Source organism: Dasypus novemcinctus, chromosome 9, assembly GCF_030445035.2.
Source record: "Dasypus novemcinctus isolate mDasNov1 chromosome 9, mDasNov1.1.hap2, whole genome shotgun sequence".
Lineage (NCBI taxonomy): Eukaryota > Metazoa > Chordata > Mammalia > Cingulata > Dasypodidae > Dasypus > Dasypus novemcinctus.
The window spans coordinates 72,781,236-72,799,980 of record NC_080681.1 but is presented as its reverse complement, the minus strand read 5'-3'; positions in this window follow the sequence as shown (position 1 = coordinate 72,799,980).

Genomic DNA, 18,745 nt, shown 5'->3' with positions numbered 1-18,745 from the left:
TACCTTTGCATCCTTCTCCCAGATGATTGCAATGGCCCTACCTCTTCTACAGACTTTACCTGACCTTGACCTCTCTATCAGTCAGGATCATGGCAGAAAGCAGAATTCATCTCCCATGGCTTCAGGGAGGAGTCACTAATAAAGGAACCACATAGAGAGGTGGGGGCAGGTTAGGTGAACAAATAAGTGATGTTGAGGCACCCAGAGACTAGCGACAGCTGGAAGCTGTTATCACCTTTCAGACTGAAGGGACAAGGGAAAGAAAGAGATATTGGAGGCCAGAAAGAACTGGACCCATGAAGGAAGAGCTGCCCAGAAGGAAACACCAGAGTGGCTCTGAGGGAGGAGGATGGGAACAGGGGAGAAGTAACACAATATACTCTCTATACTCACCCCTCTTCTTGCTGGTGCTTCCCATTGATTGATACCAGAAGCCTGGTTCAAGGGAGCCCAGAAACGCAGTCTGAGAGGTTCAGCTCTGGAACACAGAGCAGGGCAAGGAAGAGTGACAAATGGAACTGGGTGGCATGAAGAGGGGAGGACAGAGTATAACCAGCCTTGTCCCTCTTATCTACTCTGCGCTGTGCTACCGCAGGGCTAGTCTTAAAACCCTGACCATATCTCCCCTTGAACTAAAATGCTTTAGAAATTCCCCACTGCACTCACAGCAAAGTCAGACTCTTTCAGCTGGCCTGCCTGTTGGCCCCTGTTGACATCTGTAGTTCCATCGTTTACCACTCCTGGGCCTTACTTGACAGCCCAGCTATACTGCACTACTTCCAGGCCCCTGAATGCAATATGCTGTTCCAAGCCTCCTGACTTAGCAAATGTTATTTCTTCCCCTAGAGCATCCTCCTTCTTCTTGCCCAGACCTTCCCCCCCGACCCCTCCTCCACTCCTACCACCTTCTTGGTAAACTCCAAGTCTTCCTTCTAAACCTAGTTCAGGTGTCACCTCCTTTGGAAGCCTTCCCTAACCAACTCACTCCCCAACCTGAATTAATCACTCCTACCTCTGAGCAACCACCATTATGTACATTTCTATTTTTGCACTATCGGTTTTTGCACTTCGCAGTTTGTTTGTGTACTTGTCTGTATCCCCCAGCCAGACCAGCAGCTCCTTGCAGGCAATGTGGTATATTATTCATCTTGGCTCCCCAAACTGTCTATCACAGTGTGTGGAATATTATATCTGTTCAGTAAACATTTAAGGAAGGAAGGAAAGAAGAAGGAGGGGAGGGCAGGAAGGGAGAGGGAGGAAGGAAAGAGGAAGGAAGGAAATAATTCCAACGGTTCAAAGCATGCTTAAATACATTGTCTCATCTGACCTTTACAAGCAGCTAGGTTTTGGGGCCAGGATTGTTCTCTAGGTTCAGGGCTCTGTCTCCGAGAGGGTCTGGAGGAAGCTGGGGGAGTGGGCAATGAGAAGAGCAGAGACTTGGCTTTAAGCCCCAGGTCTCTAACCTGCTGGGTGTGAATGCTGAGCTTTTGCTTCCTCTTCTGTATATTGGGTGTAATAATAGCCAGAGTTGTGGGGGAGGCAATGTGAGAAGATATTTCAAATACTACACAGGGCTAGACAAGTAAAAGGAATGTTAAGACCACTTTCCAGCACTCACTCTGCCATTTTTAGTAGTTCTGATGGACTGATTGACATCTTCCAAGCTGTCCCACCTTAGATGTCAAAACTAACATAAGCCTGAGGAGGCTCCTCTTGCAGTGGGAAAGTTGCTTCATGGATTTTTAGAATTGTAAAAACAGGGCCAGAAAATATCTTTAGTTCACCCTAGCCCCATCTTTGATGTGATATTGGGGTCACCCTCTATGGGGTCTCCCCACAAGTCGACCCAGATTCGCTACAGACAAGCTAGCCCCTTCTATCTCTGGGGACTCTGGCTGCCAGAAACTTCTTCCTTTGAACATAGTTTCTCTGTAATTTCCATGTTGGCTATGGTTCTAGGCTTTGGGACTGTTTTAGTTTCCTATTGGTACTGTAATAGAAGCAATAGGAAACAACACAAGTTTTCTTAAAATGACAAACATTTTCTACTCTCTTACAGCTCTGGAGGTCAGAAACGCCGAGGCAGTCTCATTGGGCTAACATCAAGGTGTCGACAGGGCTGATTCCTCCTGGAGGCTCTGAGGGGAGAATCCATTTTCTTGCCTTTTTTTCAGTTTCTCCAGGCTGCCTGAATTTCTTGGCTGCTAGATTCTTCCTCACATCACTCCTACCTCTGCATCCATTGGCACATCTCCTTCTCCTCTTCGTTCCTGAGGTCCTGCCTCTCTCTTCTTAGGACACTTTTGATTACATAGGCCCAGCCAGGTGCGCCAGGATAATTCCCTGATCCCTAGATCCTCACCTCAGTCACATCTGCAAAGTTTCTTTTGCATGCAAGGTAACAGGTTCACAGGGTCTGGGGATTAGAACATGGACATCTTTCAGGAGGGCATTATCCCATTTGCCACAGATTCCACCTAGAAGAAGTCTATGCTCTTTCCCATTTGACAGCTCTTTTGAAATGAAGACAATTGTGTTGTCCCCTGGAATCCTTTCTCTTCCAGGCTAAGCATCTCCTATCCTTCAGTTGCTCTACATTGGAGAATCTTTGAGGTCTTTGCTACCCTTGGGGTTCTCATTAGAACTTTTCTCTCTGCCTGGATTCCTCATTCCTGTGGTGTCTGTGACAAATCACCCCCCAGCATCATTTTACTACATTGACATCACAGCCTGTCATCAGACATCTAAAACAGTAAGTGCGAGGTACTGAGGGCTTCCTGTGACCTGATAAGGAGAGGTGGGGTCACTTACCCCAAATTGTGCAGATAGTGAATAGAGGTGCAGAGATGATACCCAGAGCTGTCTGACTTCCAGAGTCCCTGAGTTTTCTATTGTCAAGGATGTTATTTCTTGCTCCATTCAAGCCATGGAAAAAAGAAATGGAGGTGCACACTGGTCTGTCTCCTCTATAAATCAGCAATATCCTCAATGGAAAGGGCTAGTTCCTCATCATTACCACTGCCTTTCTCAGAGCCAGCACTTAATAAATGATCAGTAGTCTCATCATCATTAATATTAAATGCTTGAAGAAGCCAATTGATTAATTTTCCCAGTCATTCTGAGAGCCCCAGATAACGAGGTTTTTTGGAATCATATAGACTGGTGCTACTCAAGTGTAGTCTACATACTTGTGTCAGCCTGAAAACATTATGGGTCCTTGCTGGAAAAAGTTCAGAAATTGAGAGGAAACATTAAGGTATTTTATAGCAATTTGACATCGCTGTGGCATTCAAATGTGTGATTTTGTATTTTATGAAAGTATTAGTTTACAGATTGAAAATAAAAACACAGTCCTTCACCACAGACAATTTGAGAAGCACCAATGCAGACTTTCTGCCTGAGTGACTGGCTCTACTTCATTTCTATGAAAATTTGAATTTCACTCAGTTTGGCCAAACAGTTATACCTACTATGTGCTGTGTGCTCTGCCACGGTCTGTGGGGATGAGCTAGACATGGTCTCTTCCCACGCACTCAGCACAACAGGGTGCACACAATAGATGCTTAGGAAACATACTTGAAATTGAATTGATAGACTTGCATGTACATTTCTAGTACTGCAGGCTACCAAATGATGGATGTTACAGGAATTTTTGTTGGTTGAGAATGCCCAACACATGCATGGCCTGCAGTTGTGGGCTATAAGCAACACAAAGGTGAGCTTTTGCTTTTGCAGATCCCTAAGTTCTCTGCAGAAAGGGAAAGTCTGACTGGGACGCCCTAGCAGTCAGTAGTATTTAATCATGTGTTTAGGTTGTTTTTTCTCTTTTTCCTTCATGTTATGTCATCTTGCCAACTGGACTGCTTACTTTGAGAGTAGAAGCCACATTTGTCTTAGGCCACATTTCCTCAAGCTCAAAGACATAATTTTTCATTCAAATTTAATTTTTCTGTAATCTTTGTGGATCTTACAATGGATATATACAAATAATATGATCTTTGTTTGTTTTCCCACTTCATCCTAAAAGTTGTTTCCAAGCAGCACTGCTTCTTAAAATTAATGGCTTATTAGAATTTAAGAAATACTGTATTTCTATGGTACTCAAATTGCACTCTGCACCACTTGGACACATACAAAGAGTTCCATAAATACTGCTGGTTGACTTACTACCTTTATTTATTTATTTATTTATTTATTTTTTTAAATTGATTTTGTAAAAATATTACATTAAAAAAATATGAGGTCCCATTCGACCCCACCACCCCCACCGCACCCCTCCCCCCCCCCCCAGCAACACTCACTCCCATCATCATGACACATCCATTGCATTTGGTAAGTACATCTCTGGGTATCTCTGCACCTCATGGTCATTGGTCCACATCATGGCCCACACTCTCCCCCACTCCATCCAGTGAGCCCTAGGAGGATTAACAATGTCCGGTGATTGCCCCTGCAGCACCATCCAGGGCAACTCCAAGTCCCAAAGGCGCCTCCACATCTCATCTCTTCCTGCCATTCCCCATACCCATCAGCCACCATGTCCACTTTTCCCACTCCATTGCCACCTTTTCTCTGAGGTCCTTGGATTGGTTGTGTCCGTTGCACCTCTATGTCAAGAGGAGGCTCAGATTCCACATGGTTACTGGATGCAATCCTCCTGCTTTCAGTTGTAGGCACTCTAGGCTCCATGGTGTGGTGGTTGCCCTTCTTCAACTCCATCTTAGCTGAGTGAGGTGAGTCCAATAATTCAGATTGTAGGAGCTGGAGTCTGTTGAGGGTCAGGGCCTGGCTATCATATTGTCAGTAAAAAGATTCAATCCCTAAATATATCTTAAACCCCAATACCAACTACAATTCCAGTAAAGTAGCATGATAGCCTTATGAAAAGAGATCCCCTCTGGGTTCAGTTTCATCACGCAGAAACACCAGCTCCATAGAAGGGCCATCTGACATGGCAGTGAACCCTATCTGCCATGACCGTAGAACCCGTGGATCCCTTTAGCCCTCAAAGGAACCAATACCTGGGGATTGTATCTACTTTATCTGTCTCTTAGACTCTGCTCAGTTGTGCATAAGGGAAATCCTTCTGACAGCCTCCAGACTCCTTTTTTTTTTAGAGACTCATAGCCATATAAACTCATTTCTCCTTTCTATTTCCCCCTTACATTAGATCAAACAGCATTTTAAAGTCATATTATTCTATGTAGACAGGGATATTCTACTGATCCGCATCGAACCTTCAATTCAAGGTCATTTTCCAGTTGCATTATCAGTTGTTAGTTGATAGTGATCCCTCGGTGCCAGGGAGGCGCATCCCCGGGTGTCATGTCCCACGCTGGGGGGAAGGCATTGCATTTAGATGCTGAGTTAGGCTTCGAGACTGGCCACATTTGAGTAACATGAAGGCTGTCAGGAGGAAATTCCCAGGCACAGTGCTGCTCTAGGCCTTGTTCTTATTTCAGGCCTATAGGCTCACAAGCATAGTCATTAGTATCAGGGGCTTACTGTTGGACCTTCATTCCTTCTTGGACCTTGCCGCTGCACTTGGGGGACTGCCGCTGCTCCCCTAGGGACCACGGCACAGCACCCCCAGCCAGGGACCCAGTACCCCCCCAGCTTTAGTTTTTAATTGTTGCCACTATGAGTATATCTAAACATTACCATGCACCCTGGACATATGCCCTGTATAGCTCCCTGTCAGCCATATATCCCCTGTCAATAGTATCCCATACCAGTATTTCTCCGCTGCCATTGTTGGACCACTCTGGGATCCAGAACTTCCTGAATATTGAAGCCCCAATATCATGTCAGGATCTCTTACTAGCAAAATGGAATATAGCGATGGGTTTAAAGGTTAGATATAGAATACGTGTTGACTTGGAAAAATTCTACATCCTATCTTTTTCTTTTCCTTTTTTTTTTCCCCCTAATTATTGAACTTCTCTTCACAAGAGCCCTAGACCACAGCAATTCATGTATGCAATATTACAGCACTCCCACACATCCACTACAAAACCTTTTCCCTTCCACAGCGATACACTACCTTTATTTTTGAAAAACATAAATTGGAATCACCCAGGGGCAGGAGTATTAGGTGGAAACTAGAATTTTTCTGTATCTAAAAGTGAAATATACAATTGTTAACTCATTTAGCCCTAATAGCAATCCTCTCCAAGTAGGTAGTTTTATTTCTACTTTATAGATGAAGAAACTGAGACTCAAATCAAGAGGCTGTTGTTTGGCCAGCATCAACAACTGCTACTTGCTCGCTGAGAGTCCATACTCATTCTTGTCTACCAAATTGGTTAGTAACATGTCTCTGCTCATTGCAAAGGCCAATTCAAAAGCTACTTTTTCAGGAAGACTTTGATCCCCTTTCCTATATAAAGGTAATCTTTTTTTTTTTTCCAATTGATTTTGTAAAAATATTACATTAAAAAAACAATATGAGGTCCCATTCAACCCCATCACCCCCACCCCACCACTCCCCCCGCCCCAGCAACACTCACTCCCATCATCATGATACATCCATTGCATTTGGTAAGTACATCTCTGGGAATCTCTGCATCTCATGGTCAATGGTCCACATTATGGCCCATACTCTCCCACATTCCATCCAGTGGGCCCTGGGAGGATTTACAATGTCCGGTGATTGCCCCTGCAGCCTCATCCAGGGCAACTCTAAGTCCCTATAAAGGTAATCTTCATCTTCTCTTTACTTCCCTAATGATCTACTGTGTTAATCTAAGGGCCTTAGTGCTTTATGCCTTAAATTATGGTAATTTTTGTGCATGTCTTTGTTCCCATTGGAACTATTTCCTTGGGTGGCAACCAAGGGACCAGTATCTACTGGGGGACTTTGGCACAGATTTTATGATATTTCCTTCATGACACACAGTTTAGGCCTCGGCTATGTATATGTGTGGTTTACCTGTGAGGGTAAGGTAGGGCTCTGGTCCCAACTGAAGTCCAATCAGTCAACATGTCTTAAAGTGATTTTCTTGTAAATTCATCCTACCTCAGTCTAATCATTTATTTCCTAAAAGTAATGTGAACCCCACACAAGTATTGAGGATTTTGGGTTATTATATACAGATTTCCTGAAAATAATAAAATAATATTATCAATAGTAATAAAAACTAACATTCTGTAGCGTATTTTCCTGTTTAAAAATTAGAGCAAGAAGCCAGTGTAGTGCAGGTGGTTGAGTGCTGGCCTATCACATATGAGGTCCCGGGTTCAATTTTTTCAATTCCTGGCTCTGTATCTAAAAAAAAAAAAAAATTAGATTTGGGTTTACAGAAAAATCATGCAGATAATATAGAGTTTCCATATACTTTCTCCCACCCACAGACATGGCTTTCCCAATCACTAACATTTTATATTAGTGTAGTAGCTTTGTTACCACTGATGAAGCAATATTATTTTAATTATACAATTAACTATAGTACATAGTTTACATTAAGAGTCACTCTTTGTGTTGAATAGTTCTATGGTTCTTTTACTTAAATTAAAATTTTTTTTCATATTTATTATATTATTTTATCCTCATTATAATCCTCTAAGCTAAGTGTGAATTTGAATTTGGTGAATCCCCCCAAAATGATTATGCTCATACACTCATCTATTCCTGTGGGAATGGTACCCTTTGATTTCAAAAGACGCACTTTACGTCACCTATTAGATTGTTTTTGATTGGACTTTGTCAGTGAGGCATGACTCAGGTTGTGTCTCCACCCCCTTGCTGGGTCTTATATACACAAAGTCACACACAGAGAGACACAGAATAAAAGGAAGCTTCCATCTTTGATCCTGCCATGTGAGAGAGGACTCCAGGTTCACCTACAGCTGCAGAAAGGCAAAGAAGCCCCAAGAGACTGAGAGAGAAGGCCCAGAAAGAGATAAGACTTATGCCTGGTTGCCCTTAGCTGAGCTCTGGGAGATGGTAGATTCTGGAAGGGAAGGCATGGATCTCAGCAGAGATCAGCAGCCATCTTTGCCATGTGGCAGGACCCCAGAATCACCAGCACCTGACTTTGGTGAGAAAGCATGTCTGCTGATGCCTTGATTTGGGCATTTCACAGCCTCAGAACTGTAAGCTTTTACCCCTAATAAATTGCCCGTTATAAAAGCCAACCATATTTCTGGTACTTTGCATTGGCAGCTCTGTGGCAAACTAAGACAGTAGGTAACCTTATGCCCATTTTCCATAAAAGGAAACTGAAGTTAAGAAGCACCAAAGGTACCCACTTACAGCCAGTAAGTGGCAGAACCACAAATCTAGAATGCAGTCATCTACCTTCATAACCACACATATAATACTGAGGCTACTTTTATTATTTTTACATCACCATTCTATCTGATATAAACTCGTTATAACAACGAAATCCCTAGAAGTTCATTGTACCTGTAGAGCTAGAGTTCTCCAGGTGATACCTCAGGTAGGTTTTGTGATTAACAGGCAGGCAGCAGACACTATCATTCCACTTTGCCCTTAGGGCTAACTGAGCTACAAAGATGAAGAGAGTTATCCAAGAATGGAGAGACTCATTTTCCTGCCTATTAGGTAGGGGTCTTACCTTTCTCACTGGGCAGTGGATAAAGGCTTGAAGTAGGGTGGAATCCACATATGTTCTGATCCTGGTTCTGATACCTACTATTGGTATGGCCCAGAACAAGTTCAGGATGTGCTCAGTGTGATATTATTTTTGAACCATGAAAGGACTCCAGTGAGATAGGTTGAGTCCAATGCTTAGAAACATTTCTAGGGCATGGACTACTCACCACGGGAGTCTTGGTGGTTTCCAACCCCTGGCCACTCCCACCTTGGATCCCAGGTCTCTCTCACTTGCTAGGGAAATAGACCTCTGCAAATGGTGCTTTGTGGCAAGAAGTCTGCATTGGTAAGACTAAATTAACTGGGTGAAAAGCTTTTTATCCAACAAAATTCCATCAAGAACTCAAGGTAGTTTATTCCTGTCTCTATGTCTGTTTGACCCAGTCACGCAATAAGAAACACTCAGTTTCACCTTTCAATGCCTCCTAAGTATCCACTTTCTCTGTGAAGTCTTCCTTGGCCCCTTAGATAGAGTTATACACATCCTGTGCTACTTCTGTTCTTTGTACTCACTTCCATTATTTCACTCAACCCAAGTTATGGTGAAACATGCCTACAGCAGCCTTTTCCACTCAACTGTGAGTTCAAAGACCAGGAGGTACAGACTCTCGAGGGCCTAGCATGAGGCCTGGCACAGAGTAGGTGGTCAGATGGATGGGAGGATGGATGAATAAATAGCTGAATGACTTGACATCAGAAGATGTGTCCCAAATGGCCAGGTCACCAGCTTTGTGACTTGGTGATATCAGAACTTCTCTGGATCTAATTTTCCTTTCAGGTAAATGGGTAAAATAATGCTTTTCTATTATAGTAAAAAGAAGTAATTAGTATGGAAATGCTGGATGACAGTAAAGTTATACAATGCATAAAATGTAAAATGTTATGTATTTTAGTAACATATAATGAGCAAGCACTATATAACTGGCACAGTTCTAGGCAATACAGAGAAGAAGGCAAGTCTCAAACTGGCAGCCTGAGGGGTGTGTCTACATCCCACCTCTGATTTCAGTTGAAAATGTGAGAGTAAAGGACTTGGTTATAATTGATGAACTTCAAATGAAGCATTTAGTCTACTTACCAGTTGTGTACTTGAAGCCACTCTGCAATTTTCAAAAGGTTTTGTCCAGGTCTTGCTTCCACCTGATGGGAAACTTGTGCAAAGGACCAGTTCACGTGTGTAGCCACTCAGGTTACTGCTTAGAAGGGCCCTATATTTGGTTTAATGCTGTGCTGTCACCATCTTGAAATTCTTAATTCTTGAACAAGGGGCTCCATAGTTTCATTTTGCCCTGGTTCCTGTAAATCATGTAGTTGGTTCTCATATTCTCTGGAGGCTGCTTATCTCTCTGGATAAGGTTGACAGCTGCAGTGCTTTCTGCTTAGTGAGCAGATATCACCCTCCCTGGTGCCCATTTATTCTGATTCTGCCTTTGGGAGAAGGATTCCTCTTTCATCTACGGAACCTAAGATGTTTTGAGAAAGCTATTGCTCCCTTCCACCCCGACCCATGTCTCCGCTCTTCTCATTGCCTTCCACATTGGTTTGTGATGTCATCATTATTATATATTATATTTCTTCTGTATATTGCATTCCATTCATCTTCCTGTGTTTCCTTGTACTGGTACTACACTATTTTAATAATGTAGTCTTGTGATATATTTTTAAATATGTCAGGGGTAGCTCTTTGTACAAATTGCCTATGTATTTCTCCATTCTTCATGAGCTTAAGAATCATTGCATTCTTGGGATAAATCCTACTTAGCCATGGTGGATTATTCTTTTTTAATATGTTATTTAATTTGTCCCTACTATTTTATTTAGAATTTTCACAAACATATTATATGTGAGATTGAACTATAATTATCTTTTTTGTTATTTGATAGATTTTAATATAAGGATTTATGATAGCTTTATAAAATAAATAACTTATTGTAATTTTCTCTGGAACACTTTAGATAGCATGAAATTCTTTTTCTTTAAAGTATAAAATAATTCACCATATAAGCCTTGGACTTCTGCTTTCTCTTGACTCAATTTTTAAGATTTATATTTCCCCCCAAATTATCCAATTAATCAAAATTTCAAAAGTATCAGTATAGCTAAGTACATGATTTTTTTTGACATTTTTGTCTTCTACATCTGCCAGATTCCTTCAGCATTTGTAATTTTCTAATTTTTTTCTTGAATAGATCTGTCACGGTTTGTATAGATATATTATTTTCCCCCAAAGAAACAGCCTTTGGATTTATATGTTAAGGTGCTATATTCTGCTTTCAAATTAATTTATTTTAGTCTTTATTTTCTTTTCTGTTTCCCATTACTCTTTCTTTGGTGTGGAGGATTCATTAAAAAAATTTAAATCAAAACATTTATTCATTCTACTTTCCTATTTAAAAATAATAATTTAAGTATAGCTTTGCAGAATATTTGAAATTTTCAATTTTATTAAAACTTTTTTTCAAAATCATTTGTCATTTTTAATTTCAATGAGCTCATTACTACAATGCCTTCATTTGGGATTGTACATTTTATCAATATAAAATGCTCATTGTTAGCTTCCCCCTTTTAAAATCAGCTTTGTTTAATATTTAACTTCTGATTTTGTTTTATGTTTATTTGACTTATAATATTACATCCTAATGCTTTCAAGCTTTCTGTAACATTTTGTGTGCCTGTCTTTTGTATAGACGAACCACTAGCTTTTGTTTTAAAATCTAACTCAAGAGTTTCTGTCCCTTACAGTGACATTTCTGTCTATTTATGTGCTTTACAACACTCTCATTTTCCTGGTTAAAAGTGGGTTTATAAGAAATTTTTAAAAACTGATTTTTGCATTTTAACTTTCACAGAATCTCATTTTATTTCCTACAATTCCCTTTTAAATTTTACCTCCCCCCCCATTTTTGTAAAACCTCTTTAATATCTGGATTAATAAAGGACAATAGAATTCTCTTATCTGTTTCTGCATTAATTCTGTTGTGATACTGAATATCATACAACCTTCGGGAAAGTCCTGTTGACAAGTGAGAGAATGAGAGTAAGAAAGGTATTATTATGAAAATAGTTCAACTTCAGGGACCTATTGAAAAGGTCTTGGGAACCCCCAGGAGTTCCCTGGACCATATATACCACTGGAGTATTTAACAGAGCTCCTGTCACCTCTGCAAGACTGAGGTCAGCCAATGGGAGCCCCATCAAGATTTGGAGTGATAAAGGAGAGTATCATCAAGACTTACTCTCCTGGCTCCATTCCTGTTGGGGTTTCCTCAGGCTGAGAGTGTCTTGAAAACAGTATAAGGGCTTCTCTCAAATGACTCAACTATGGCTTCCAGTTACTTCTCTCCCTCTTGTCCCTTTGTGTCTATAGAATAAAAGAGTTTTGAATTTTGTATTACAATTATTTTTTTAAATTTATTTTTTATTGTTCTTGATTTATTTACATTTTTTATTAGAGAAGATATAGTTTTACAGAAAAATGTGATAAAATTAGAGGTCTCGTATACTCCCCTCATACAATTTTCCTTATTATTAACACTTTACATTAGTGTAGCACCTTTGTTAAAATTGATAAACTACTATTACTGTAATTATTCTATTATCTATACTCCAAAGTTTATATTAGGAGTCACTGTTTGTGTTATATAGTCTTATTTTTAAAAATTACTCTAGTAACATATACATAAACTAAAAGTTCTCCTTTTAACCACATTCATGCATATAATTCAGTGGTGTTAATTACATTCACAATGTTGTGCTGCCATTCATGGCCAAAAGTTTTCCATCATCCCAAACCAAAACTCTTAACAATTAAATGTTAACTCCCCATTCCTTGCTGCCATCTGGGCCCATGGTAATCTGTATTCTAGTTTCTGACTCAATGAATTTGCTTATTATAATTATTTCATATCAGTGAGATCATACAATATCTGTCTTTTTGTGTCTGGCTTTTGGTCAACATAATGCCTTTAAGGTTCATCCATATTGCATGTATCAGAACTTCATTTCTTTTTAAGACTGAATAATAGTCCATTTTATGGATAGACTACGTTTTACCTGTTGATGGACAGTTAGGCTGCTTCCATCTTTTGGCAACCATGACTAATACCACTACGAACATTGGTATACAAATATCTGTTCAAATATCTCCTTTCGTTGTTCAATGAATGGTATTCATTTATTGTTTGTCTGATATCCTTTAGTTCTTTTTCTGTGCTTTCCATTATCTCCTTAAGCATACTGATAATAATTTTTAAAAAGTTTTTGTCTGGTATTTCTGAAGTCTGGTCTTCTTTGTTGATGGTTTCCAGATTTTCACCTTGTTCCTTTGGATAGGTCATTTCCTGTTTTTTTCTCCTTGTATTGTATAGTAATTTTTTTTTCCCCAGGAGGTACCAGGGATTGAATCCAGGTACTCAAACCAGGTGCTCAACCACTGAGCTATACCCACTCCCCTCCCTGTCTTTGTTGTACACTGTACATTTTAATATTTTAAAATTTTAATGCTAGAGTTTTGTCTCTGAGCTGTTGGTTTCTTAAGTTTATACCTAGCTATGATATGACAGAGGTTTCCTTGAGTGGCAGAAATTAACAAAAACAATCTTACTAAAAAAATCCTTTGGAAAAGTCTGCAAATCAGCTTGGCATTAGCTGGTACTCTCCTACAGAGTTTAGTCCTGCTAATCTGAGAAGGTCAGCCTAAGGCAAAAGTGAAGTACAGGGTCCACCTTTTCTGAGCTTTAATCTTATCTTGGGTTTCCTTGCTCGTAGCTTTAGTAATTCTTCTGTTTATGGGAATTGTAATGTTCCCTCTTCTCCCAATGAAATCGACTTTCTCCTCTTCTGCAATGCTCTGTTGTTTGACCTAAAGTAGGTAATCCTCTGCCCCAGGCTGTTTAGACTTAATTGCTTCTCAGACTGCTTTCGCTGGCTGCAAACCGCTTCTGCCTGCAGGGCAAGTTCTGGAAGGGTGAGCCTGGGATGAATTTCTATTTCAGTGTTTCAGACTGATACCTGATAGATTGGCACTGACATAGAGGCATCCCAGTTTGTGCATAGGGGTTACTCTGCTCCTATCAGTACAGGGTCAGTGACCCATGTGCAACCCCAGGCTGGCTCCACGCTACACTGAGGAGCTGATAGGTGAGGGGCCAACAAGGATGCCACAAGCTTCTCCCACAGTTTTTAAGTTGTATTTTCTTGATTTGGCCGTCACTCACTCACTGCGACCTTTTATCTGTTTTCCAGAATTGTGAGGAAGATGACTGCTGGTTTTTACTAGTTGTTCAAAAATTCTGTGCAGTGATAACACTCTGGATCTTCTTACACTGTCATATTGGTTGACCAAACTAAATTGTAACTTCTTAGTTTTAAATTTTAATTTTTGTAAAAACTTATTTTATTTCTTCCAGGTCAACATCTGCTCTTCTTTCCATTTCTAAGTCTTTGGCCATTTTTCTAAGGAAACATGCAACATAAGTTAGGGGAAATTCAATGATATTTTTACAGAAGGTGGTACTTCTCATACTTATTTGTTCATGATACTTAAAGTAATAAAATATATTGATGGAACACCAAAGGAAATTGTAAACATAATGTACACTTAAAACAGACAGGAAAAATATTATTGTGTGTGATGATTTATTTACTTCAAGAAATGACCAAGTTTTGATTACTATGTGTAACACAAAATATACATTGAATAATATCACAAATATATGATGCCATATAAAAAATATGTTTATAACATAGGCCAAAAATCACCTGAAAGACAACATACATTAGATTGTGAATTGTTTAGAGCTGCCCATGTGTTTAGAGCTGGCTATGCGTTATAGTTCAAGGGTCTTATGGGGGAGAAGTGGATGTGGGGGAAGCGGATGTGGCTCAAGTGATAGGTCCTATCATATGGGAGGACCTGCATTAGATCCCTGGGGCCTCCTGGTGAAAAAGAAGAAGAGAAAGCATGTCTACACGGCAAGCCAGTGCCTGTGTGGCGAGCCAAGTGCCCATGTGAGTGCCTTCATGGTGAGCCAAGTGTCTGCACGGTGAGTTGAGTGCCTGTGTGGCGAGCCAGTGCCTGCACTGCAAGCCAGTGCTCACGTGATGAGCCGAGTGCCCATGCGGTGATCCAGTGCCTGTGCAAGTGAGTCACGCAGTAAGATGATGATGCAACAAAAGAGAAATGAAGGGGAGAGTAAAGGTGAAGTACAGCAGGACCAGGAACTGAGGTAGCACAATTGACAGGGAACTTCTCTCCATACCAGAGGTCCCCAGGATCGAATCCCAGTGAATCCTAGAGAAGAAAGATGAGAAGAGAAGACAAAAAGATAAATAGATACAGAAGATGACACAGTGAATGGACACAGACAGCAAAAACAGCAGGGTGGGGGAGGGGAAGAGAAGGGGAAAAAGTGAAAGTAAATTTAAGAAAAAAACAAGAGTCTTATGGGACCAACAGGCATGTAGGGTGTGCCATTTTGCCAATTTTTTCAGAAAGTTTATATTTTATAGTAACAAAGAATGAATATATTTTTCTTATGTGCTTATCTTAAATTGCATGTTAGGAAAAAATTCACAATGATTTTTGTTTTGTTTTGTTTTTTATTTATTCACTTTTTGGAGAGTAACTATCCTATGGATCACTAGCATTACAACAAGTATAATTTGGAATAATCTTCCCTAGGATCAATTGCGTTATAAGAGTTTTGAGAAAGATAAAACCCCATTGTGATAAACTTGTAGGACACATTATCATCCATTCATTCATGCAACAAATACTTATGAAGTCTTTACTTTTGTTCAGACATAGTGCTTGTCTAATAGAACTGTAATGTTGAATGGGACACATTCCTGACCCTTATGAAGATCACTGTCTCTAGTGCATGGTCAGAAGACTGTGGGATGAGGACCATGTCTGAGGGATTCACAGGGGATTACAAGAGCAGAGTGAAGGGGCCTTGTCTAGCTGGGGCTCAAGATGGCCGTCTTAGAGAAGGCCTGAATAACTAGGGAATCACTTCCTGTAAAAGAAGACACCAGAGTTGCCACTCCAGCACAGAGAAGGTGGATCTGAAGCTGTGTATGGTTTGTGAAGGGTGTGCCCAGCTGTCCATGGATGAGGGCATAGGGGCACGAAGTTAGAGAAAGTCCCATCCCCTATCTGGTGACCTTCGGTGCTTCAGACTGATACTCAGGGAGGGATTCAAGAACCTGAGGTATGGTGGGTCCCAGTGACCTCTGGCATGTGACAACGTAAGGCATTAATGGTTGCTATTCATTAAGCTTTCAATGCAATTAAAAAGGGCTATCCAGTGGGAGGCACAGGTCTTACAGTGGGGATGTATTTTCTCAGATGCTGAATGGTGTAGCATCTCCACTATCTAAAACCTTTTATGTCTAGACCAGCTGGATTTTCTAAACCCTAAAGATTGAATATTAATACCTCTAGCTCTTAGAAATTGGTCTCATCGTCTACACAATTTTACCCCTTTTGAAAACAAATGCATTGTGTGACTTTGGGCAAGTCACTTGACCTCTCTGGCCCTCAGTTTCATCAACTACAAATTAAAACTTATGAACAGGATCAGGGGAACAAATATATATTGGTATGCTGGTATTCTCCCTTCTCATGCCCACGGTAAACATACCTAATCAATCATTGCACTCTTTCTGGCTGAATCCATGAATAGCCTCAGACTCCTTCTTTTTTATTTTTTATTTTTTATTATTATTTTTTTTTTAAAGATTTATTTATTTATTTAATTCCCCCCCCTCCCCCCCGGTTGTCTGTTCTTGGTGTCTAATTTGCTGCGTCTTGTTTCTTTGTCCGCTTCTGTTGTCGTCAGCGGCACGGGAAGTGTGGGCGGCGCCATTCCTGGGCAGGCTGCTCTTTCTTTTCACGCTGGGCGGCTCTCCTTACGGGGCGCACTCCTTGCGCGTGGGGCTCCCCCATGCGGGGGACACCCTTGCGTGGCACGGCACTCCTTGCGCGCATCAGCACTGCGCATGACCAGCTCCACACGGGTCAAGGAGGCCCGGGGTTTGAACCGCGGACCTCCCATATGGTAGACGGACGCCCTAACCACTGGGCCAAAGTCCGTTTCCCCGTTCTTTTTTATTTTTTATTTTTTATTTTTTTAAAAATTTTATTCATTTTGTAAAAATATTACATTAAAAAAATATGAGGTCCCATTCAACCCCACCACCCCCACCCCACCACTCCCCCCCCCAGCAACACTCACTCCCATCATCATGACACATCCATTGCATTTGGTAAGTACATCTCTGGGCATCTCTGCACCTCATGGTCAATGGTCCACCTCATAGCCCTCAGACTCCTTCTTAACACTATATACCACACAGTCACTGTCAGATAAAATCCTTGTGCTTTCACTCATTGCTGATGTTTTTTTTGGGTCTGCATTTTTATTTTAATAAAAGTAGAAAAGTATTCAGCAAATGAGGTTTGCATATGAACAAAGAAACATCAAAATCATTATGGCATGTTTAAATCTTGAAAGTAAGAATGATTTAAATTTTTATGTTTTCAGTACCGAGCTGTATATATTTGCTTGCTTGCTTGGAAATTATTTAGTAGACCTATGGTACGTTTTAGACATCCCTGTCCCAAAATTATGCCTGGTGTTTCTTAACAGTATCACTTTTTAAACAAAGTTTTATTTTGAAATAATTTCAAATTTACAGGACACTTATAAAAATAATATAAATCCCATACAGAGAATTCCAACATATACCTACCCTCCAGGTACCCAGATCCACCAATTTTAACATTTTGCCATCTTTGCCATATTATTCTATCAACTATCAATTACTTATCAATTCTATATCTACCTATCTATCTACCTACCTATCTATCTATCTATCTATCTATCTATCAAATCTATCATCATTTATATTACCTAGTTTATAGCTTTTATGGACCCCGGAAAATCATGTCCTCAGGGCTAATCCATTCCTGTGGGTGGATTAGCCAATTGTAGGTGGGATCTTTTGATTAGATTACCTCATAGGGTGTAAGTCAGGTGGGTCTCTTACTGGAGTCCTGTATAAAAGGAGTGAAGATAGAAAGAGACAGAGAAAAACCCACAGAGTCACACAGAGAAAGCCACTGAAGTTCAGAGAAAAAACCATTGGAACAGAGAGAGAAAGCTGTGAGAGCAAGGTGCTGAAATCAATGGAGATTTGGAGAAAGGTAAACAGAAGCAGAAGCAACAAAATCTGGAAGAGAAGAGTGAGACCAGCAGGTGCCTCCATGTGCTGGCCTCTGGGGAGAAAGTATTGCTAGTTGATGGCTTGATATGGACACTTTCATGGCTTCAGAACTGTAAGCTTGCAGCCTAATAAATCCCCCTTGTAAGAGTCCACCCATTTCTGGTATATTGTTTTCAGCAACTTTTAGCAAATTAAAATACAGTCTATTTTCTTAACATTTGAGAGCAAGTTGCACACATCATACTCTTTGAACACATAATACTTCTGTGTACATTTCCTACAAACAAGGATATTCATTTATATAATCACCTTATGTGCAGTTATCAAGTTCGAGAAATTTAATGTTGATACAAGACTTATATTCTATACTCCAATTTTTATGTCCTAATAATGCACATTTAATCCTTTTCTCTTCCATTCTTTTTAAAAAAATTTTTTAAAAATTTATTGAGATATATCACTCATACATAAACATACATAAATAATAAATGTATAATAGTTGTGAACTTACAAAACAAACATATATAACATCAAATAAACATATATAATATCTCACCCTACCACCAATAACTTGTATTGTTTTTAAAACTTTTAAACTACTGATTAAAGAGCATTGTCAAAATATTACCACTAAACAAAGTATTTTTCCCCTAACCAATCCTATTATTATTATCTTTATATAAATTCCATCCAAGATCATGTGTTGCATTTGATTATTATCTCTTTAGTTTCCCTCCCTTCTGCCTGCCTGCCTGCCTTTCTTCCTTCCTTCCTTCAAAAATATATACAATCTTCCCATCCCAAACTCTCCCAAACATGCTACTAGTACGATTAACCACATTCACAACATTGCAATACCCTCTCTGCCATCCATGACTAGAAATTTCCCTTTACCCC